The 23,656-nt window shown below is 43.4% G+C and overlaps 1 protein-coding gene across 12 annotated transcripts in view; it reads left to right on the forward strand.

Annotated features, from left to right (window-relative positions):
• Positions 1 to 23,656, forward strand: part of KMT2E (lysine methyltransferase 2E (inactive)) — a 181,176-nt gene that overhangs the window by 8,056 nt on the left and 149,464 nt on the right. The window lies entirely within an intron of this gene.

Consider the following 23,656-nt stretch of genomic DNA (forward strand, 5'->3'; position numbering starts at 1 on the left):
TTCAGGCGCTTTCACGCTAAAAAAAAGCATCTGAAAAGCTCACGAAAACCTATTTTCATTAAAATCAATGAATGCTTTCACACTGGAGCAGTGCGCTGGCAGGGTGGTGAAAAAACAAAATAAAAAAAAAAACACCCCTCTCCATTGAAATTAATGGAAAGCGCTTCAAAAGCGCCTGAAAAGTGCTCAGTGTTTTACTGGCAGTTTACAAGCGCCTCAGTGTGAAAGGGGCCTAACAAGCATGCCTTACTGCATATACACACTGATTTTACTGTTGTGGGTTTAGTAACACTTTAATGTGACCAAAGATGGAAATTTTGCTGCGTACAGGAAGTCCCCGAGTTAAGAACACAATAGGGACTGTAGGTTTGTTCGTAAGTTGAAGTTGTTCATAAGTCGCAACACTGCATTTGTAAGTGTAACGTCCGCCTGTGCATGGATGTGGGATGTTCCGGGCGCTTGTTATGTTATCTGGGCTCTTCTGGCCATGCAGTACATGTAGTACTGCAGTATGGGATGTGTCTGGAGGTATCCAGGACCAGCGTGGAGCACAAGTGGATGTCATTTGTAACTCAGGGACTGCCTGTATAGAGACATGATACACAATATGTTTCTCTACATGTATATGGTGCATCTTATTGCTCATGTGTGAGAAGGCCTTAGGCCTCTTGCACATTGGTAAAAAACATTTTTTTTTTTTTTTTTTTGCCCATCTGACCACGAGCATTGCTGTCTATGAAAAGTGTACAGCTACATAAAGATCAGTAATTCAGTTAGGGTTGTCCCGATACCAATACTAGTATCGGTATCGGCATAGATACCGAGCATTTGCCCAAGTACTTGTACTCGGGCAAATGCTCCCGATGCTTCCGCCGATACTATGACAGTCAGCGGTGATCGGCGTGTGGGGGAGTTACAAGCTTCCCCCCCGCGGCTTTCAGTGACATACAGCAGCGATCGGTGCTTGTAACTTCCCCACGCGATCTCCGCTGACTGTCACCTCATCCTCCTCCATGCCCACTCCCGTTCCTCTGTCCCCCTCTCCTTATCTGTCCCCCTCCGTTCCGTTCCTCCGTTCCTCTGTCCCCCTCCGTTCCGTTCCTCTGTCCCCCTCTCCTTCTCTGTCCCCCTCCGTTCCGTTCCTCCATTCTGCTGTGCCTCTCCGCTGTCCCCTCCGTTCTCCCCCTCCTCCTTCCTTTGTGAATGGATAGAGTCAGCTGACTCTGTCCATTCACATAACTGAAACATTGTAATCTCCTGTGATTACGATGTGTCAGTTTATGAATGGAGAGGAGCCGCTGTCTTCTCTCCGTTCATTGTCAGTGCAGCTGAGGCTGCAGAGAAAGGGACTGGGGAATTTCTATCCTCGGTCTCTTTCTCTGTCTCAAGGGGGAGATATCAGGGGTCTGTTAAGACCCCTGATATCTCACCAAAGCCCCCCAACAGGGCTGATTAAAAAAAAAAAAAAAAAAAATATAGCAAAAATGAATAAAAAAAATATTATTGTAAAAAATAAAAATTGTAAATAATAATAAAAAAAAACACACAGACACCGTTCACCCCCACCCCCCGAAAAAAAAGAAAGCATTGTTAAAAAAAAAAAAAAAAAAAAAAAAAACTGTCACGTGACATTAAAAAAAAAGTATCAGTAATCGGTATCGGCGAGTACTTTGAAAAAAAAAAGTATCGGTACTTGTACTCGGTCCTAAAAAAGTGGTATCGGGACAACCCTAAATTCAGTGATAAGTTCAGAGCTGTAAAATAAAATTGAAAATTTTTCTTTTGAGTACAATGTTTTACGTACGTGCATTTTTAGGGGAAACACTGGCAACTAGAAGAGGATGAAGAATAGAAGAATTTTGCGCATGTATGTGCATATTTACACCCCCATATGCATGTATAGCCAAATTCTTGCCTTATACTGTAGGATGATTTTTAAATTTTTTTTCCCCTTTGCTATTTCAGCACCTTATCAATGCTCTGGATGTAGCAGTAAGGACATGCTAGAGATGAGCTTTGACAAATATTACATTTTTGAGTAGTGGTAATAGAAAATTGTGGAGAACACTAAGCTGTTTTTGTGTAACCGCAGTATTGAGCTCCGGGGGTCTCACTATTTGTGCTCTGTATTTTGCATTGCTTTCTGTATGTCATCACAACCTATCATTGCACATTTCCATGTAATAAGACTAGAGATGTGTAGAAGTAGCCAAGCATATATGATGCATGTCAGCTGTTATCAGTGTTTTTTGAGCACTTTGAATGGCAGGTAAATTGGTAGAACTGACCACTTCAGAGGTTGCCCTTCAATATGGAATGCTTGGGTTTTGGATTTTGTTCTTTACAGAACTAAATGTGGTGTAGTCAGTCTGTGGATAAGCTTTTAAAGGCTCACCTTTACATTAAAAATAATAAATGCACATCCTTTAGCAGGTAATAATTGTGCATTTTTTTTTTTTTTTTTTTTTAACCAGAGCATGCAAAGTTTTGCTCCCACAGATCACAAGTGCAATTTGAGGCCCCTTTACACACTGCCTACAGCTCTGTTGCCTGCACCTTTGTACTGGCTGTCACTTTGAGAACTGTAGTCAGTGTGAATGAACTATAGGCATGCTGATCTGCATGCCCACAGTTCAAACTAGAAATCTGCCATGGTGGCAAAGAGGGTACTTGTAGTTTATCCATTCACAAGAATTTGTGAATAATGTGGCTGTGTTGGCAGACCCCATTGGGTTGCTGCTTCACTGATTTGGGGATCACATAGATGGCACCGACCACCAATCGGAATCCGCTTAGCCCGTCCTGTCATCGGGGGAGAAGAAAGAAAGCAGCAGGGATTTCAAATCCCTAGACTGGTAAATCTGCGAACCGTTGTCACCTAGTGGGTGATCGCCGGTCTCGGATACAGTGGGACCGGGGGAGGATGGGGAAGGGGGTCCAGTGTAAGTTCACCTTACAGATTTTCTGTAAAGGTGAACTTACACTTTAACCACTTACGGACCGCCCACAGCTGTTAAAGGGACATTTTATTATTTTTTTTTATTTTATTTTTTTTAAATGACATGACAATTTTAATTTTTTTTTTTTTTTTTATTGCACTTTAGTCTAAATATGAGATCTGAGGTCTTTTTGACCCCAGATCTCCTATTTAAGAGGTCCTGTCATGCTTTTTTCTATTACGGGATGTTTACATTCCCTGTAATAGGAATAAAAGTGACACTTTTATTTTTACACTTTTTTTTAAAAAAAAAAAAAGGTAAAATAAACAAGTAGTAAAAAAAAAAAAAAAATGTTTAAATGCGCCCCGTCCTGATGAGCTTGCGTGCAGAAGCGAACTCATATGTGAGTAGCGCCCGCATATGAAAACTATGTTCAAACCACACGTGAGGTATTGCTGTGATCAGTAGAGCGAGAGCAATCATTTTAGCCCTAGACCTCCTCTGTAATTTAAAACATGCAACCTGTAAAATGTTTTAAACGTTGCCTATGGAGATTTTTAAGGGTAAAAGTTTGTTGCCATTCCAAGAGCGGGCGCAGTTTTGAAGCGTGACATGTTGGGAATTGATTTACTTGGCGTAACATTATCTTTCACAATATAAAAAAAAATTGGGCTAACTTTACTGTTGTCTTATTTTTTTAATTAAAAAAAAAGTGTATTTTTTTCCAAAAAAAAGTGCGCTTGTAAGACTGCTGCGCAAATACGGTGTGACAGAAAGTATTGCAACGACCGCCATTTTATTTTCTAGTGCAGTGGTTCTCAACCTTACTAGTGCGGTGACCCATTGATAAAATTTCCCAAGCTGCAGGGACCCCTAACAGTAACATTTTTGTAGCGTGGTTGTCAGCACCTAAGGCAAGACAAGTAATTTGTGCCCCTAACCCACTGACATTTAGCGGTCCCTGAGTCTCTTCCACTTGTACAATATTAAAATCCCTTATGGTACATTTTAGGATGGTACCACTCTCTCTTTTGTTCTCCTCCTTTCTTTCTCTTTTATATCTCTCTCTATCAGCTGACCTCTAGTCTCTGCCCCCCAGCCATCCTGTGAACTAAATGGGCGGCTGTGATGAGGCTGAGTGGGCGGCCACAGGCTCCACGGACAGCCCTGCTGGGCGGCTACGAAAAGGCTTGGAGAGTGGTGCGGACTTCAGGAACAACCCAGGATTGGGTGACCCCTGGCAAATCGCCATTCGACCCCCAAGTTGAGAACCACTGCTCTAGGGTGTTAGAAAAAAAAAGTATAATGTTTGGGGATTCTACATAATTTTCTAGCAAAAAAAACACAGTTTTTAACATAGATCAATATATATATCTCTATCTTGTGTGTAAATAAAGGAAAGAAAAAACAAACAAAAAAAAAACAAACCAACAACAACAACATACGTACCTCCTATGGCTGCATGCTGTCCCCCACCAGCTCTAAGACAGAGAACTGAGTGATCACATGACCACTGATCGCTCAGTTCTCTGTTTGCTCTCAGCAGAGAGCAGTGACTGTTGATCATTGGCTTTCTGTCCTGCCCCTCCAGTGCTCATTGTATCACCAGGCTGGGGAGGGCTCGGGAGCTGCTGACTCAGACTAGCAGAATTGCACTGGGGTAGCTAAACCAGCTGCTGATCAGACATCAGAGTGAATCCCAACTTTGTCGGAATCCTTCCAGAGCCTGGACTGGCTCTGTGAAGGCAGCTGACAGCAGCAGTCTTTAGTCAAATCTTTTGCCATACGAGCATTGTATTTTTAAAAATCATAATTCGGTTTGCGAGTGTTGTCTCGCAAAACGAGCATGATTCGGGCCAAAGCGGTGTGCAGTACCGCTTTTGGCCTGAGGTGGGGGGGGGGGGCGCCGGAGCAGAGCCGCACGTCACGTTCGGAAATGCACGGAAAGACCCGAGTACAGCAAGGCTGACCTCGGCAAATCTCGGGTAGGAAGACTTTCCGAGGTTAGCCGAAGTGTACTCCGGCCGTTTCCGTTTCCCCCCCGCCTCTGGCCGCATGAGGTATTGCATCTCATAGAAGTCAATACTGAACAAATTATTTTCGTTTCCATTGACTTAGGGCCGAAACAACTAATCGATTATGAAATTAATAGATTAATATTTTCATAATCGATTAATCGGCCAGTAACATAATGGGGTTAATAAAGCTAAAATTAGCCCTTTATAGTACAAAAAGAGCAAATAATCTCTACTGTAAACATTACTTTCACTGTTGCACAGTAAAAAAACCTAGGGCTAATTTTTTTTTTTTTTTTTTTTTTTAACTCCATTATGTTACTGAATGTCTTAGGCCTGGTTCCCACCCATGTGTGGTGTGTGTTTTTTTTTTTTTTTTTTTTTTGTTTTTTATTTTGGGTGCTTTTTGCACTACAGTTCATTTAACGTTCACATCTATGCTTTTTTTCAGCTGCTGTGTATTTGGAAAGGGTCAAGGACCTTTTTCAATGCAAAACGGTGCTTTTTTGTTTCAATATACTTCAATGGAGAAGCTGCAGAAAAGCATGTAATATCTTTTTTTTTTCTTTTAATAAAAAAAAATTGATCTGAGTCTGATATTTACAAGATTCAACCTCTAATAGTATATAGAGTATATCTCTTCTGTCTGGTATTCTCAGAGTGGATTAAAGATTTTACTCCCTAACCATATAGTTGGTTATTTTATATTTACCCCTGCGTATAAGATATTTAGGAATAAATGTCCTTTTTTTTTTTTTTAAACTTTACATACACCACACTTTTTTTTTTTAGGGTTATTAACCGATTAATCGAAACAATAATCGGCCAACTAATCGATTATGAAAATAATCGTTAGTTGCAGCCCTACATTGACTTCAATGGGAAAACTCGCTTTGATATGTGATTACTTTGGATTACGAGCATACTCCTGGAACGGAGTATTCTCGTAATCCGAGGTTCCACTGTACTTCTTTTAGGCTCGGTTCATACTGGTGCGATGTGGTAAACCCTGCGGATCCAGTGCGGGTTCCCGCATTGCACCTGAATTGCCGGCAGTTCGCACTGCCCTCTGCAAACTGCTGCGGATGGCAAAACAAAGTTAATGACACTCCCAGATCGTATCGCAGTGCAAAATGTGCAATTCTGCCAGGAATCTGATCGCATGGGTGTGAACACCGGTACGATCTGATTTTGGTGCAGACAAAAAAGGGTCCTGCAGGAGTTTAGTCCGAATGCGATTGTTCAGCCATACAGTTTGTATGGCTGAATTCACATCGCACAGACATCGCATGTGATCTGTACAGCAATGCGGTGCGAGTCACATGCAATGTCTGGCATCTCACCAATGTGAGAACCGGCCCTAAAAGCATTAAAGTGCTTGTAAACCCTAACACTATTTGATCCTTTTTTGGTCTTCTAAATATATAATTTTTTTGTGTTGATGCCTGTTCGATAAGTGCAATCAAAATCTGCCAGTGTTTTTTGTAATCTGTCAGGAATAAAGTAGGCAGAATTGCTGGGCATTGGTGTGTCGTCGTTTCCCCCCACTAATTTGGTTAATAACTACAGATCCCATATGAGCCATTTTTTTTACAAATATATGTGAAAAGTGTGGCGTGCATTTGTATTCAGGCCCCCCCCCCCCCCCCAGTCAGTACTTTCTGGAACCACCTTTCTCTGCAATTACAGCTGCAAGTCGTTTTGGGTATATGTCTACCAGCTTGGCACATTTTTGCCTATTCTTTGCAAAATAGCTCAAAGCTCTATCAGATATGATGGAAAGCTTCTATGAACAGCAATTTTCAAGTCTTGACACAGATTCTCAATTAGATTTATCTCTGGACTTTAACTGGGCCATTCTAACAGATGAATATGCTTTGATAGAAACCATTCCATTTTACTCTGGCTGTATGTTTAGGGCCGTTGTCCTGCTGAAAGGTGAATCTCACCCCCAGTCTCAAGTCTTTTGCAGACAGGTTTTCTTCTAAGATTGCCCTGTATTTGGCTCCATCCATCTTCCCATCCACTCTGACCAGCTTCCCTGTCCCTGCTGAAGAAAAGCATCCCCACATGATGCTGCCACCACCATGTTTTACGGTGGGGATGGTGTGTTCAGGGTGATGTGCAGTTTTAGTTTTCTGGCACACAACGTTTTGCTTTTAGGCCAAAAAGTTCAATTTTTTTGTCTCATCTGACCAGAGCACCTTGTTCTACATGTTTGCTGTGTCCCCCACATGTAGGGTTGCCACCTCATCCCTTTTAAAACCGAACACATATTAATGACACAGGTTCAGTGGCTGAATAAGGTGGTAATTAAACTCACTTGGTGCCTTATCTGCATTAAATTAGCCTCAGAACCTGTGTCATTCATATGTGTTCGGGTTTAAAGGGATGAGGTGGCAACCCTACCCACATGGCTTCTTGCAAACAGGACTTCTTATAGCTTTCTTTCAAAGATGGCCTTCTTTTTGCTACTCTTTCATAAAGACCAGATTTGTGGAGTGCACGACTAATAGTTGTCCTGTGGACAGATTCTCCCACCTGAGCTGTGGATCTCTGCAGCTCCACAAGAGTTACCATGGGCCTCTTGGCTGCTTCTCCAATTAATGCTTTCCTTGCCCGGCCTTTCAGTTTAGGTGGACAGCCATGTCTTGATAGTTTTGCAGTTGTGCCATACTTTTCAGTTTTCGGATGATGAATTGAACAGTGCTCCGTGAGATGTTCAAAGCTTGGGATTTTTTTTTTTTTTCTTTTTATAACCTTGCCCTGCTTTAAACCTCTCCACAACATTCTCTCTGACCAGTCTAGTGTGTTCCTTGCCTTCATGATGCTGTTTGTTCACTAAGGTTCTCTAACAAACCTGAGGGCTTCACAGAAAAGCTGTATTCATACTGAGCTTAAATTACACACAGGTGGACTCTATTTACTAATTAGGTGACTTCTGAAGGCAATAAGTTCCACTAGATTTTAGTTAGGGGTATCAGAGTAAAGGGGGCTGAATACAAATGCATGCCACACTTTTTCAGATATTTATTTGTAAAAAAAATGGAAAAAACATTTATAATTTTCCTTCCAATTCACAACTATGTGCTACTTTGCATTGGCCTGACACATAAAATCTCAATAAATTACATTTGTGGAAAATTTCAAGGGGTATGAATACTTTTTCCATACACTGTATACATTTTATTTCAGTGTTTGAACTTTTTCCTTTGATGTTTTTGATATTCAAGCTGCTCACAGCACTCTGTTGTATACTAATCTGGGTAAAAACTGCATGTTTTTTTTTTTTTTTTTTTTTTTTAGCTATATTATGTTTACGTGTAGGTCAGTATATTGGGATGCGAGTAGCCTATTTTTAGGCTCCAGTTTTTGTTTTTACGACTTCCCTGTTTTAAAGAGTTTAATATAGTTAAAACTTCATATGGCGACAGGTAAAACATCTGACATTTTGCTTCAAAACTTATTTACTGAGATGCTTCTGAAACCATTACGGGTGTGCAGGATCTGAAACGGCCTGCTTTATGTTCATCAGTATCCGATTATAGACATAACTAATGTAGGTGTTCACTAAGCTGCTCAGATTGAGTTCTAAGCTCAGTAATACCTCTGCCTTTATTGGAGAACAATATGTGTCTTTTTAGTAGATAAATATTTGTATTTTTTTAAAGTGAGGGGGGCATGCATTTATACAATACATAAGCTTGGCATGCCAGCGTAAGACTGCATTTGCGCAGGTGACTAGCCCCGGTGCAAATGAGAGCGGCAACTGTTTCTGCCATCCGAGAGTGGCTAGCTGTACTGTCACTTCAGTGGCAGGTTGGTGGCGGCCACAGCTATCCATTACCTTTGGTGATTGCTGCTAGCTGCTCAAAGGTAGCGAAACCAGGGATAAGTCACCTGTGCAAATGTAGCCTTAAGCTACATACAGATGTAGACAAACTGACCTTGAAATGTACTTTGTATTGAAAGCCTTTGCCACAAACATGGATGTTTCCATAGGCCCTATAAAAATTAGAATTCTCTATCTTTGGGTAATTTTAACACTGTCTGTACCTGTTCCCATTCCCATTGATCCGCCTGGTCTCCTGATATTTGGGCTGTTGGGTAAAGACCCTTCCGGCAGCAGATTGTTAGAAACTCTTCTTTATCAAAAATGACAGTACCAGTATGGTGCTTAGAACAAAAGGGGATACCTTTTTTTTGTTTTGTTTTTTTTTTTTTTTATTTCTATAATTGAGGGGAAAAATAAATATTTACTAGTTTAACCACTTGTTTACTGGGCACTTAAACCCCCGTCCTGTCCAGACGAATTTTCAGCTTTTAGCGCTGTCGCACTTTGAATGACAATTGCGCAGTCATACAACACTGTACTCAAATGACATTTTTATCATTTTTTTTTCCCACAAATAGAGCTTTCTTTTGGTGGTATTTGATCACCTCTGCAGTTTTTTTTTTTTTTTTTTTTTGTTAAAAAAAAAATTTATATATTTTTTTTTTATATTGTTATACAATTTTGCAAATAGGTAATTTTTCTCCTTCATTGATGTACGCTGATGAGGCGGCAGTGATGGGCACTGGGTGACAATAATGGGCACTGATTGCTTACACTGATGGCAGCACTGCTAGCTGGCACTGGTTGGCACCACTGGTGGGCATTGATAGGTGGCACTGCTGGGCACTGGCAGGCACAGATGAGGCATATGTGCCTCCTTCCTCTTCGGGACCGATGTCCCTTTAACATAAGCCGGTGATCGGCTTTTTTTTCTCTTCAGGCTATCAGCTTTTGTTTACATCATGTGATCAGCTGTCATTAGCTGACAGCTGATCACATGGTAAGGGGCCGGGATCGACCCCTTACTCAGATCTGTGATCATCCGAGTCTCTGTGACTCGGTGATCACAGCGCGCACCCTGCAGGGTGTGAGTGTGCACAGGGGAGGACGTCCTATGACGGCCTCCTGGAAATTGAGGTCCGTGCTGTGGCTGTCATTCGGCTATGGCCCGGACCTCAAGTGGTTAATTTGTGCAATTTGATAATTTTGCCTTGCTAGTAGTAAGAGGCACGTAGCTGTGCGCTGCAAGTAAATATTTTGTAAATCCATGTGCCAGGGTGCCAAACTGGGTCTACATTTATCAAATTGCCTATGCGTTATAGTGTTATTAAGCAGTTGTAACCAGCTGGACTTTTTTGTTTTTGTACCTGCAAGGTAAAAGCGTAATGCGGTAGTATGCATCACATGCTAGCACATTATGTTAAACTTACCTAAACTAAGCTCTTCCAGCGGAGAGATGTCAGCGCTGTCTATGCAGCACCATACCTCATTCCCTTATTTTTGCTTTTTTTCTTTCCCTTTTGTGTCTGCATCCTGTGTTTGCAGCACAATCGGCCAATGGCTGTGAGCACTGATAAGTGTGTTCTGGTAGGGGGGCAGTCCCCTTTTCAGAACTTGGCACAGCGAAGGAGATTAATGCATCAACATCCCTTGTGTTGGTATGGCAATCTGTTTGTTTTTTTTTATTGGTAGGTTTTTTATTTATTTTTTTGAACGAAAAAAAGTGTGTGTGTGTGTGTGTGTGTGTGTGTGTGTGTGTGTGTGTGTGTGTGTGTGTGTGTGCGTGCGCTCGCCCAGCTTTTATACATGCCCGATCTTGACCCAGCTATTGTGCAGGAGAGCAGAGACTCTCTCCGCTCTCCCTTCCCATGGGGCAGTTTGATAGAAGTGGGAGCCATTGTGCTGTCAATTAAATCCTATGGTGGGGGTGGGGCAAAGCCCTGCTGTCTCTGTCTATAGATACAGGCAGTGGGGCTTGAGAGTGAGCCTACACAATTACACCCTAGGAACCGGCTTGGAGGGGGGTGGGGGAGGAAGAGCCAGGAGTGCCAGAGGGGGACCATTGTACATAGCAATTAAAGTGTCACTAAACTCGCATCATAAAAAAAACTATCAAAAAATGTGGTATTCTGTATTCTGCAAATAAACCTGGTTGACCCTGCTGCTATCTCCACCTTCTGTTCAGGTCCCCAGTTCAGCTAGGGATTTTGCAGCTGTAGTGGCAACTCTGCACATGCTCAGTTTTCAGTGAGTTTCTATGCTGAGCAATTCCTCCCTGTGAAATCTAAGCAGCCCATGTGACTATAGAGCCACACATGTGGATGTATACACAGTGGTAAATGACAGCCCACTCCCTCCCTAATGGAGTAATAATAGAGGCTTTACCTCCCTCTTAGTCTAAGACACAGGCTGGAGGGGCGTGACACAGCCTGTGACTGGTACAAATCCTCCCAACACCATGTTGTTGTCAAAAAATAAAGATTTGATTTCAAATATATTTTTGTATGACAGTTTATTTATATATTTACTCTATCCCGAAGGCTGTGGTGTTTTTTTTTTTTTTTTTTCTCTCTAAACATGTTACCAGCAGCAGAGGACTACAAGCTCCTCCTTATGTTTCCATGCAGACAGGCTGGGAAAGATCTGGGTCATGTGACAGCTGTATGGAAAAAGGTACTTTAAAAAAAAATAAAATTAGTGCCATCATCCACATACAGAAATCGAAGGGATGACAAATTCAACCCTGTGTGTTTTAGTATCACTTTAAGTATAACTTGTTTTGTTTAAAGAAAAGAAAAAATTAAAGATTTACAATCACTTTAACACCCTGGAGCTCTAACTAGCTCCATAGCTTATATTTAAAATTGCTTTAGTTACTGCGTTGTTGTTTGTGTCCTTTAAGGTAGATCTAAACCGTAACTGAATGACGTTGTTTGCTAAAACACAATTGTCATGGCTTATACTTTCCATAAATTGCTGCTTTGGATTTTTCCTAGGAGAGCATTTGACAGGGTAATGATACAGGGGTATTATTGACCAACAGTTGTTGCACTTTAACGGGGGGGGGGGGGTCCTAAACTGAAGCCTTGATGGCATGATCACCAGATATTCAAATAAGCAGCATGTTTAGAAAAGATTGATAACCTCCTTGGGGTGATGGTGTCTTCAAATTGCACCGCATCATTTCCGTAGATTCATGTCAATGCCCTTTTTGACGATTCTGAACATAGAATTTCTCATATTTCAACCTCCATTTGATTTTCAGCTTTGTGCAGATTATTGCCACAAATAACATTTTTTGCGCTTTAGATCACTGCTAAATGACCTAAGATATATAAATATACAGTATCTCACAAAAGTGGGTACACCCCTAAGTCAAAATGTCCAAATTGGGCCCAAAGTGTCAATATTTTGTGTGGCAACCATTGCTGCCTTAACCCTCTTGGGCATAGAGTTCACCAGAGCTTCACAGGTTGCCACTGGAGTCCTCTTCCACCCCTCCAAGACATCATCATGGAGCTGGTGGATGTTAGAGACCATGCGCTCCTTCACCTTTTGTTTGAGGATGCTCAATAGGCTTTAGGTCTGGAGACATGCTTGGTTAGTCCATCACCTTTACCCTCAGCTTCTTTAGCAAGGCAGTGGTCGTCTTGGAGGCGTGTTTTGGGTCGTTATGTTGGAATACTGCCCTGTGGCCCAGTCTTCGAAGGGATGGGATCATGCTCTGCTTCAGTATGTCACAGTACATGTTGGCATTCATGGTTCCCTCAATGAACTGGAGCTCCCCAGTTCCGGCAGCACTCATGCTGCCCCAGACGATGACACTCCCACCACCATGCTTGACTGTAGGCAAGGCACACTTGTCTTTGTACTCCTCACCTGGTTGCCACCACACACGCTTGACACCATCTGAACCAAATATGTTTATCTCGGTCTCATCAGACCACAGGACATGATTCCAGTCATCCATGTCCTTAATCTGCTTGTCTTCAGCAAACTGTTTGCAGGCTTCTTTGTGCATCTTCTTTAGAAGAGGCTTCCTTCTGGGACAGCCATGCAGACCAATTTGATGCAGTCTGCGGTGTATGGTCTGAGCACTGACAGGCTGACCCCCCACCCCTTCAATCTCTGCAGCAATGCTGGCAGCACTAATACGTCTTTTTCCCAAAGACAACCTCTGGAAATGATGCTGAGCACGTGCACTCAACTTATTCGGGTGACCATGGCGAGACCTGTTCTGAGTGGAACCTGTCCTGTTAAACTGCTGTATGGTCTTGGCCATCGTGCTGCAGCTCAGTTTCAGGGTCTTGGCAATCTTCTTATAGCCTAGGCTTTTTTTTTTCAGCTCCCTAGAGAGTTCTTTACCATGAGGTGCCATGTTGAACTTCCAGTATGAGAGAGTGAGAGCACCAAATTTAACACACCTGCTCCCCATTCACACCTTGTAACACTAACGAGTCACATGACACGGGGAGGGAAAATGGCTAATTGGGCCCAATTTGGACATTTTCACTTAGGGGTGTACTCGCTTTTGTTGCCAGCGGTTTAGACTTTAATGGCTGTGTGTTGAGTTATTTTGAGGGGACAGCAAATTTACACTCCTTATACAAGCTGTACACTCACTAATTTACATTGTAGCAGAGTGTCATTTCTTCAATGTTACATGAAAAGATATATTTACGAAAATGTTAGGGGTGTACTCACTCTTGTGAGATACCGTAACTTGGGCTGCAGAACTTTCTTTTGATAGTGCTGTGTAAAAGGGGATCTCACCAAAGAGGGATGTTCCTTCTTAGACAGCTGTCACTGGAACCGGTGTCGCCATAGCAAGTTTTTGCCTTGGTTCCTGTGACAACCTGAAAATATTGCATTTCCTGGTTCTTTTTTGTACTGAAGACAATGGTCACCAGGAGAGTGTGAGCCTCTGCTGTGGGGATGCAAATGGTAATAAAAACCTGGAGGAGTTATTCTTTCACGCTCTATCTAAAACTATATAAATATTAAAAATTCTGTTTGAGCCAGGGATTACACTATTGCGAACACAGACATTGCATGTGATTGCACCTGCACTGCGGTGCCGATCACATGCGATGTTTGTGCAATGCGAGTTCAGCCATACAGATGTATGGCTGAACTCGAATTGGATTCACATAAATAAGGTGCAGGGACCCCCCCACACTGGAATCGGTTCTCATGGGTGTTCACAACCATGCGATCTGATTCCTATCCGATTCCACTGTTTTCACTGTGAACCGATCCGAGGGTGTCATTTAACATTGTATTGATACCTGCAGCGGTTCACAGAGGGCAGTTATGAACTGCCTGCAGGAGAGATGTGATGTGGGAACTGGTGCTGGAATCGTGCTGGTTCCCGCATAGCTATAGTGTGAACCAACGCTGTATCCTGGCCTAGGCCGACAAGCCCCAAGCCTGTGGCACCACGGAAAGAGTCCCTGCCGACTTACGCTACACTGTTAGTGTAGCGCCAGTCTTATGGGGCGGACTGGGCCGAGAGGCAAATTGGTCTGGCGCCCCCATAAAGCGTCCGCACTGCTTCCGGTATGCGGGCGGCCGGCATTCCGCAACTGTGGGGGGTGCGGGGCGCTTTTAATTTTGACTGTCCTATCATCCTGGACCACAAACCTTCCTCATTGTGCTATGTTTTCTGCTGCACTATTGGCATGGTTATCTCTTCTTAGTCCTCTCTATAAAATTATCAGAAATTTTGTGCTTAAATTAGAACTTTTTTTTTTTTTTTTTTTTCATTTTGGATAGAATAAGGGAGGGTTATAGCCCCTGTCAGTTGATTTTTACCATCCCTGTCCCATTGCAGAGATTTCCTTTCACTTCCTGCCCTATAGCCAAACAGGAAGTGAGAGGAAATCTATGTAAATTAAGGGAATCCATTGCCAACCCCCCCAGGCCCTCAGAAATAGTGTCTCCACTCAAAAATTTCAGGGCGGGTCTTAGCAAGAGGTGTGGCCTTGACAGGAAGGGGTGGGTCATATTTAAATTAGAGGTTGCATGAGTTTAGTCAGACCTAGGACAGCATAAAACTTAAATACGCTACTGGTGTAAACCCAGGCTGAAGGTAACAAAATTGTGTTTAGGTATAACTTTCCTAATGCTTTACTTCAGGTCAAATACATACTGAATGAATGGTAACTGATTGCAGTATCCAATGCCAGTTTTTAAGATGTCAATACCATACCTTGTCCATGACATTTATACTGAACAAAAAGTTTGAAGCATCAATGTAAGCTGTTGAGCTATGCTTAGAGTAAACATGCCACGTGAAACATTTTGAGGCTCATTCCTGAAGAAAAGCAAGGGTAAATATTTTGTCATTTTAGGTGAGATTTATAAAAATATGTTTCAAATTCTTCTTCCTCTAGTTCTGTTTTCCTTTGCAGGAAGACAACTTGCTACCATGAAGCCTTTTTATAACCTATTTCTAAAATGCAGTTTGAGTTTTTGTTTCTTCTTTAAAAGTTTGAGGTGTAGTGCTGTAAAATAACAATGAAAGGGAAGCTGACTTCATAACATCCTGTCAGAACATGCGCATGTCTTGCAAAATAGACTATGGAACTATGAACTATGTGTTTGGTTTTTTTTTTTTTGTTTTTTTCTTAGTTCCAGCCTACAAAGGTTTATTTTCATGCAGAACTCTAATCTTTTTTGCGTGTTTATTCTACCTTCTGTGTTAATGTTGTATAGTGCTCTTAACGCTCTGGAAATGTATGGTGTTAGCAGTTTGTTCCTTCTGTACACAATCTTGCAAGGTCAGATTAAAACTGATGTCAAGCTGCATCATAACTGAAATGTGTGCAAGTGCAACAAGAACACTTTCTGTATTATGCATTACCTTTTGAGTTTGCCCTGTTCCGGTGAGAAAGCTCTGTGCACTCACACTACCCACAAGACTGAGTTGTCATCATTGCTTAAAGGGGTTGTAAAGGCTGAAGGTTTTTTATCTTAATGCATTCTATGCATTAAGGTAAAAAACCTATTGTGTGTAGCAGCCCCCCCAGCATCCCCTAACTACTTACCTGAGCCCCATCTCTCTCCAGCGATGTCCACAAGTGTCTAAGTCATCTGGGAAACGCCTCCTGATTGTCTGACTTTGACAGCCATGGGAGCCAATGGCGCCGCTGCTGTGTCTCAGCCAATCGGGGGAGAGAGGGGGCTGGGCCGGGTGTTTGAAAATGGTTATACAGAGCTCTGACTCGGCTCGGGTGCCCCCATAGAGAGCTGCTGCCTGGGGTACTCGATAGGAGGGAGGGGCCAGGAGCAGCAGGGACCTGAGAAGGGAAGGATCTGGGCTGCTATGTGGAAAACCAACTGCACGGGGAGGTAAGTATAACATTTTTGCTTTAAAAAAAAAAGAGACTTTACAATCACTTTAAGGTTCCACTTCCTGCACATTAACAATAGAGTTGCATGTAGGCAGCCTAAAAATGCACAAAAAGGCTACCAAAAAGGGAAAAGTGGTAGAAAAGACATACAAACTATTCTACCAAAACATGTACATACCATGTTTTACTTTTGCTAGCACGGTTTATTTTGGGAAGACTTTCCTGGAGAGTTGTAGTTACTGGAGGAAAAATATGGTTATGCTGATCCTCTAGCATAAGTTATTTGAGTGATTAACTCAAGTATAGAAATGAGGACTGAGCTTTTTTTATTCTCAAAGGGTTTACAGCCAGTGGAGCAGTATAACGACAAAGATAACCATCTCTTTATTTTGCATCCCAGGACATAGGGTATCTTTATCTCCATGGTGATAAGGTTATGCTGCCATCTTCAGGTGTACTTCGGTTTGCTGTAACTGCTGATAGTATTATCTGGAATTCAGCTTCACTTTGTTACTTAAAGAGGAGTTCCACCCAGGGGGGCCGTCAAAAAAAAAAAAAAAATTAAAAGTCAGCAGCTACAAATACTGCAGCTGCTGACTTTTAATTGGACACTTACCTGTCCCTGGGTCCAGCGATGCGGGGGATTGAAGCCCCGCTCGTCCGTCCCCCCCCCTCCGCTTGTCGGCGCCGGCATTTCAACTGTGGGCGCCGGGCTGTGGCTTCACAGCCTGGCACCCACTGCGCATGCGCGAGCGGCGCAGCGCGCCGTGATTGGCCGCTCAATCACCTGGGACCTGTATTGGGTCCCAGATGATTGACAGGAGGGAGGGAGCAGAGCGGAGCCCTTCCTGTGCCTGGGGGGAAGTGATGTCACCAGCCCAGGCAAAGGAACAGGCAGACTACGAGGGACCACCTAGCAACAGGCATTTAGAGGTAAGTGAAAAAAAAAAAAAAATATCCAAATGTTTTTTTGTTTTTTTTTTTTTTAGAATTTTTACAGGTATTTTTGTTTTTTGGGTGGAACCCCACTTTAAGTCCATCTAAATCTGCTACAACTACTCTCCCCCTGATTGACAATGCTGCTGTCCAAAGGTGCCTGCTTTACTACCTTATCCAAAATGCAGACACCCTGAGACCAGAAGGATATTCCTGGCAGGATCACCAGGTGAAATAAAGGGGGGGAACAAATGCAGCCACCACATCTAAGGATTAGTAAATTGAAATATATTCTTTTTGTTTTTTAATACTGCTTGAAGACTAATGTTCTGGTAGATGGGGACAAAGCAGAATCTACTTCTAAAGAACCCCAGGGTCTGGGTTTATCTCACATGCAAAAGGTCTTTGTAAGCTTTCTTGCAGAAATAGTTTGGACCAATTTGCAGCTGCCGCTTCTAGAGTACCCCACTCTTAAGTTTGCAGGATTTGGAGTCTGTCATCCCCAACATACTCAATCCTTCCCTGTACATCCTCATGTAAAGTATGTCTTGTATGTGGACTGAGCGTGTGTCAAAGCCTTAAGCCGCTCATAGACTGTCTGAATCGCCGCTGGTTCAGCAGGTCCATAGATTGTATGCTTTTGTAATGCTTGTGTATATATTAGCAACTGCATAGAGAGGAACATTTGTGGTGCGTAGACCAACTACTGGTCAGTAAAGTCATGCCATTGCCGGCCTTTCCAATGATCCTCAAATGATATAAAAAAAAAAAAAAAAAATCTTTAGTCACTATCTTCCAGCTTCACTGCTTCTCTTCCTATTATAGCCAGATTTGTAGGTGTCAATTCATGAGCAGCAGCAGTGCTCAATTGCCACCAGCCTCCGAGTGGTGAGTTCACCCGTCACATGCTGATGTCATTAGCAGGCGCCTTGGTCGCACACCCCAGCTCCAGAAGTATCCCTACATATGAGTAGCACAGGTAGAGCTCTGCTGTTAGTGGGTTTGTCTTGTGAAATGTGACATGCCTGCATTCCTAGGAATGGCACTTGTTAACAGTAAGTACAGAGAAGTGGAGTTGAGCCTCATTGCATATTAATTTCCTTCATTCCTACGTGGTTGTGCAGCAGTGGAAGGAGGGAGGCACGCTGTGGGCCGTGCAGCCCCAGTTAATACAGTACATAGAAGTATGGGACAACGTGCAAAATTAACTTTGTCCTCTAGGGGACTGGAGCAACAAAATAAAAAGTTGATTTATTTAAAGTGATTGATTGTAAAGGCTTGTGTTTTCTTATTAAAAGGGAAAAAAATGTTATACTTGCCTCCTCTGTTCAGTTGGTTTTGCACAGAGCAGCCTGGATCCTCTTCCCTCTTTGCTGCTCTTAGCCCTTCCCTCCTTTGAGTGCCCCTCAGCCAGCAGCTTTCTATGGGGGTACCCAAGCTGAGTCAGAGCTCCGTGTATCCATTCAGACACAGAGCCCCAACCTGGCCCCGCCCCCTCTCTCCCTTGATTGGCTGACTGACTTTGACAGCCGCGGGAGCCAATGACACCGCTGCTCTGTCTTGGCCAATCAGGAGGAGTGTCCTGGATGGCTGAGGGGATTGTGGACATCACTGGGGAGAGAAGGGGCTCAGGTATTTAATTAGAGGGGTGCTGGGGGGCTGCTACACACAGAAGTTTTTTTTATCTTAATGCATTAAGATAAAAAAACCTTCTGCCTTTACAATTCCTTTTGATATCTGGACTCATCATTTTCAATGAAGTGATTAAAAAGTTTTAAAAAAAAGTTTTTTTAACCTGTTGTACTTACCTGCTCTTTGCAATGGTTTTGCACAGAGCAGCCCTGATCCTCCTCTTCTGGGGTCCCTTGCCAGTGCTCTTGGCTCCTCCTTTTCCCTGTGTGTCACCATAAGAAGCTGATTCTTATGGTGGCACACGTACCACTTACAGGGGTGCTTACAACAATCAACTTTTATTCATGTTAAACCTTTATCCCAAATGAAAAATAAACTGCTTTGATTGCTGGTGTAACTGCAGTGTTAGCTGGAGTTTGGCTTCAATTTGTTACAGTATCTAAATCTGCTAGTCCATCTAACACTCCCCTCCTCCCCAGACTGATAATGCTGCTGTCTCTTTAGTTGCTTCATCCAGACTGGGAGCACTGGCTAGATCACCAGGTGAAAATGGGGGATAGTGTAGCCAACCCCTAAGGATTGGTAAGCTGCCTTATATTACATATTTGGTTTTGGATTTAATACCACTTAAAGTGAGACAGTGGCTTTTTTTGGGGGGGGGGTTATAGCTTTCTCTCTTTCTCTCCCTAGAGAGAGATCAGTAATCCTGACAAAGGAGTTGTGCATGCGCCACTCAGTTTTCATGTCGTAGTCCGCTGCCAGTAGACAGGTAGGTGCATATTATTGAAGGAGACATTGCATGCCTCTTCTGCAATAATAGCCTGCCTGCTCCCAATCTGTCAGTTCCACTTTAATATTAAACATAGCAATTATTTTTTATCCACAGTACTCTAGCAAACTTAATGTCATTCAGTTAGAATTAAATCCACTTTAGCAAATACTAACACTATGTCAGAGTTCCTGAAATAGAGCACTGGAAGCCAAAGTACTAATCCCATTACCCCCATGTAATGGAGATAAACTGAGGCAGACATGTTTGAAATCAAGGTACTGCACAATTAATCATTAAAAAAATTGTGATCTCGATTCACCTCCCCTGACGATCTCCTGCAGAGGTTGCCGATTCTTTCATATAACAGTATATGTAAGTGGAGAGAATTTATCTGCTCACTCAGCTGTCAAAATAAAGCATCTGGCATTCTGCCAAGTCTTTTAACTTGAAACATTGTAACTAAGCTTCCTTCTTAGATTGAAGGGATAAGGCCCCTTTCACACGAGGCGGGCTCCGTTTCTACGGAGCCCGCCTCTGTCCGCCGGCTCAGCGGGAGATCTGTCCGTTGATCTCCGCTGAGCCGGCGGATGACAGGTCCCTCTCTGCTCACTGAGCGGGGAGGGGCTTGTCAGGCGCCGCTGCCGCCTAATGGAGGGATCGGACGAAAACGGACAGCGTGTCCGTTTTCGTCAGATCTCACCCGATCCGATCCGCCAGCGACGGATCTGGACGTAGAGCCATACGTCTGCTTTTAGCGGATCGGACGGGGTCGGATGTCAGCGGACATGTCTCCGCTGACATCCGACGCTCCATAGGCTAACATGGATCGCCCGTTCAGGTCCGCCGTCAAAACTGACAGGCGGACCTGAACAGTCCGATCGTGTGAAAGGGGCCTAAAACTTCTGTGTAAATAAAGGGCAGTCTGCCAAGTTTTCAACAACTGTAAATGCAGGAAGTTTAACCACTTAAAGTCTAAATCTTTGTCTGACACTTCTTTCTTAAGTTAAAATCAATATTTTTTCTAGAAAATTACTTGGGACCCCCAAACATTATATATATTTTAGCAGAGACCCTAGGTAATAAAATGGAAATTGCTGCAATATTTTATGTCACACTGTATTTGCCCAGCGGTCTTTCAAATGCAATTTTTTGGATAAAAATACACTTCAACGAATAAAAAAAAAAAAATTAAACAGTAAAGTTAGCCCAATTTTTTTGTTTTAATGTGAAAGATGTTATGCCGCGATAATCATGAGAGAATCGTGATCTATCTTCTAAGCAAAAAAATTGTCATTCTCATTTTATCCAGAATCGTGCAGCTCTACTGTAAACCAGAGGTCTCCAAACTTTCTAAGCAAAGGGCCAGTTTACTATCCTTCAGACTTTAGGGGGGGCTGGAGTGTGCCAATGGGACAAGAAAATGTCCCATTGTTGGTGTCCGGGGAGTATTGGTGCCCCGTTATTGGTTTCAGTGGGAAGAATAGTGCCCCATCATTGGTTTCAGTGGGAAGAATAGTGCCCCATCATTGGTTTCAGTGGGAAGAATAGTGCCCCATCATTGGTTTCAGTGGGAAGAATAGTGCCCCATCATTGGTTTCAGTGGGAAGAATAGTGCCCCATCATTGGTTTCAGTGGGAAGAATAGTGCCCCATCATTGGTTTCAGTGGGAAGAATAGTGCCCCATCATTGGTTTCAGTGGGAAGAATAGTGCCCCATCATTGGTTTCAGTGGGAAGAATAGTGCCCCATCATTGGTTTCAGTGGGAAGAATAGTGCCCCATCATTGGTTTCAGTGGGAAGAATAGTGCCCCATCATTGGTTTCAGTGGGAAGAATAGTGCCCCATCATTGGTTTCAGTGGGAAGAATAGTGCCCCATCATTGGTTTCAGTGGGAAGAATAGTGCCCCATCATTGGTTTCAGTGGGAAGAATAGTGCCCCATCATTGGTTTCAGTGGGAAGAATAGTGCCCCATCATTGGTTTCAGTGGGAAGAATAGTGCCCCATCATTGGTTTCAGTGGGAAGAATAGTGCCCCATCATTGGTTTCAGTGGGAAGAATAGTGCCCCATCATTGGTTTCAGTGGGAAGAATAGTGCCCCATCATTGGTTTCAGTGGGAAGAATAGTGCCCCATCATTGGTTTCAGTGGGAAGAATAGTGCCCCATCATTGGTTTCAGTGGGAAGAATAGTGCCCCATCATTGGTTTCAGTGGGAAGAATAGTGCCCCATCATTGGTTTCAGTGGGAAGAATAGTGCCCCATCATTGGTTTCAGTGGGAAGAATAGTGCCCCATCATTGGTTTCAGTGGGAAGAATAGTGCCCCATCATTGGTTTCAGTGGGAAGAATAGTGCCCCATCATTGGTTTCAGTGGGAAGAATAGTGCCCCATCATTGGTTTCAGTGGGAAGAATAGTGCCCCATCATTGGTTTCAGTGGGAAGAATAGTGCCCCATCATTGGTTTCAGTGGGAAGAATAGTGCCCCATCATTGGTTTCAGTGGGAAGAATAGTGCCCCATCATTGGTTTCAGTGGGAAGAATAGTGCCCCATCATTGGTTTCAGTGGGAAGAATAGTGCCCCATCATTGGTTTCAGTGGGAAGAATAGTGCCCCATCATTGGTTTCAGTGGGAAGAATAGTGCCCCATCATTGGTTTCAGTGGGAAGAATAGTGCCCCATCATTGGTTTCAGTGGGAAGAATAGTGCCCCATCATTGGTTTCAGTGGGAAGAATAGTGCCCCATCATTGGTTTCAGTGGGAAGAATAGTGCCCCATCATTGGTTTCAGTGGGAAGAATAGTGCCCCATCATTGGTTTCAGTGGGAAGAATAGTGCCCCATCATTGGTTTCAGTGGGAAGAATAGTGCCCCATCATTGGTTTCAGTGGGAAGAATAGTGCCCCATCATTGGTTTCAGTGGGAAGAATAGTGCCCCATCATTGGTTTCAGTGGGAAGAATAGTGCCCCATCATTGGTTTCAGTGGGAAGAATAGTGCCCCATCATTGGTTTCAGTGGGAAGAATAGTGCCCCATCATTGGTTTCAGTGGGAAGAATAGTGCCCCATCATTGGTGTCAGTGGGAAGAATAGTGCCCCATCATTGGTGTCAGTGGGAAGAATAGTGCCCCATCATTGGTGTCAGTGGGAAGAATAGTGCCCCATCATTGGTGTCAGTGGGAAGAATAGTGCCCCATCATTGGTGTCAGTGGGAAGAATAGTGCCCCATCATTGGTGTCAGTGGGAAGAATAGTGCCCCATCATTGGTGTCAGTGGGAAGAATAGTGCCCCATCATTGGTGTCAGTGGGAAGAATAGTGCCCCATCATTGGTGTCAGTGGGAAGAATAGTGCCCCATCATTGGTGTCAGTGGGAAGAATAGTGCCCCATCATTGGTGTCAGTGGGAAGAATAGTGCCCCATCATTGGTGTCAGTGGGAAGAATAGTGCCCCATCATTGGTGTCAGTGGGAAGAATAGTGCCCCATCATTGGTGTCAGTGGGAAGAATAGTGCCCCATCATTGGTGTCAGTGGGAAGAATAGTGCCCCATCATTGGTGTCAGTGGGAAGAATAGTGCCCCATCATTGGTGTCAGTGGGAAGAATAGTGCCCCATCATTGGTGTCAGTGGGAAGAATAGTGCCCCATCATTGGTGTCAGTGGGAAGAATAGTGCCCCATCATTGGTGTCAGTGGGAAGAATAGTGCCCCATCATTGGTGTCAGTGGGAAGAATAGTGCCCCATCATTGGTGTCAGTGGGAAGAATAGTGCCCCATCATTGGTGTCAGTGGGAAGAATAGTGCCCCATCATTGGTGTCAGTGGGAAGAATAGTGCCCCATCATTGGTGTCAGTGGGAAGAATAGTGCCCCATCATTGGTGTCAGTGGGAAGAATAGTGCCCCATCATTGGTGTCAGTGGGAAGAATAGTGCCCCATCATTGGTGTCAGTGGGAAGAATAGTGCCCCATCATTGGTGTCAGTGGGAAGAATAGTGCCCCATCATTGGTGTCAGTGGGAAGAATAGTGCCCCATCATTGGTGTCAGTGGGAAGAATAGTGCCCCATCATTGGTGTCAGTGGGAAGAAATGGTGCCCCTTTCATTGGTGTCAGTGGGGGTAATAGTGCCCCGTCATTGGTGTCAGTGGGAGGAATAGTGTCGTGTCAGTGATCTTGCCCCACCATTG

The sequence above is a fragment of the Aquarana catesbeiana genome, linkage group LG03 (genome assembly GCF_042186555.1).
Source record: "Aquarana catesbeiana isolate 2022-GZ linkage group LG03, ASM4218655v1, whole genome shotgun sequence".
In the NCBI taxonomy this organism is placed as follows: domain Eukaryota; kingdom Metazoa; phylum Chordata; class Amphibia; order Anura; family Ranidae; genus Aquarana; species Aquarana catesbeiana.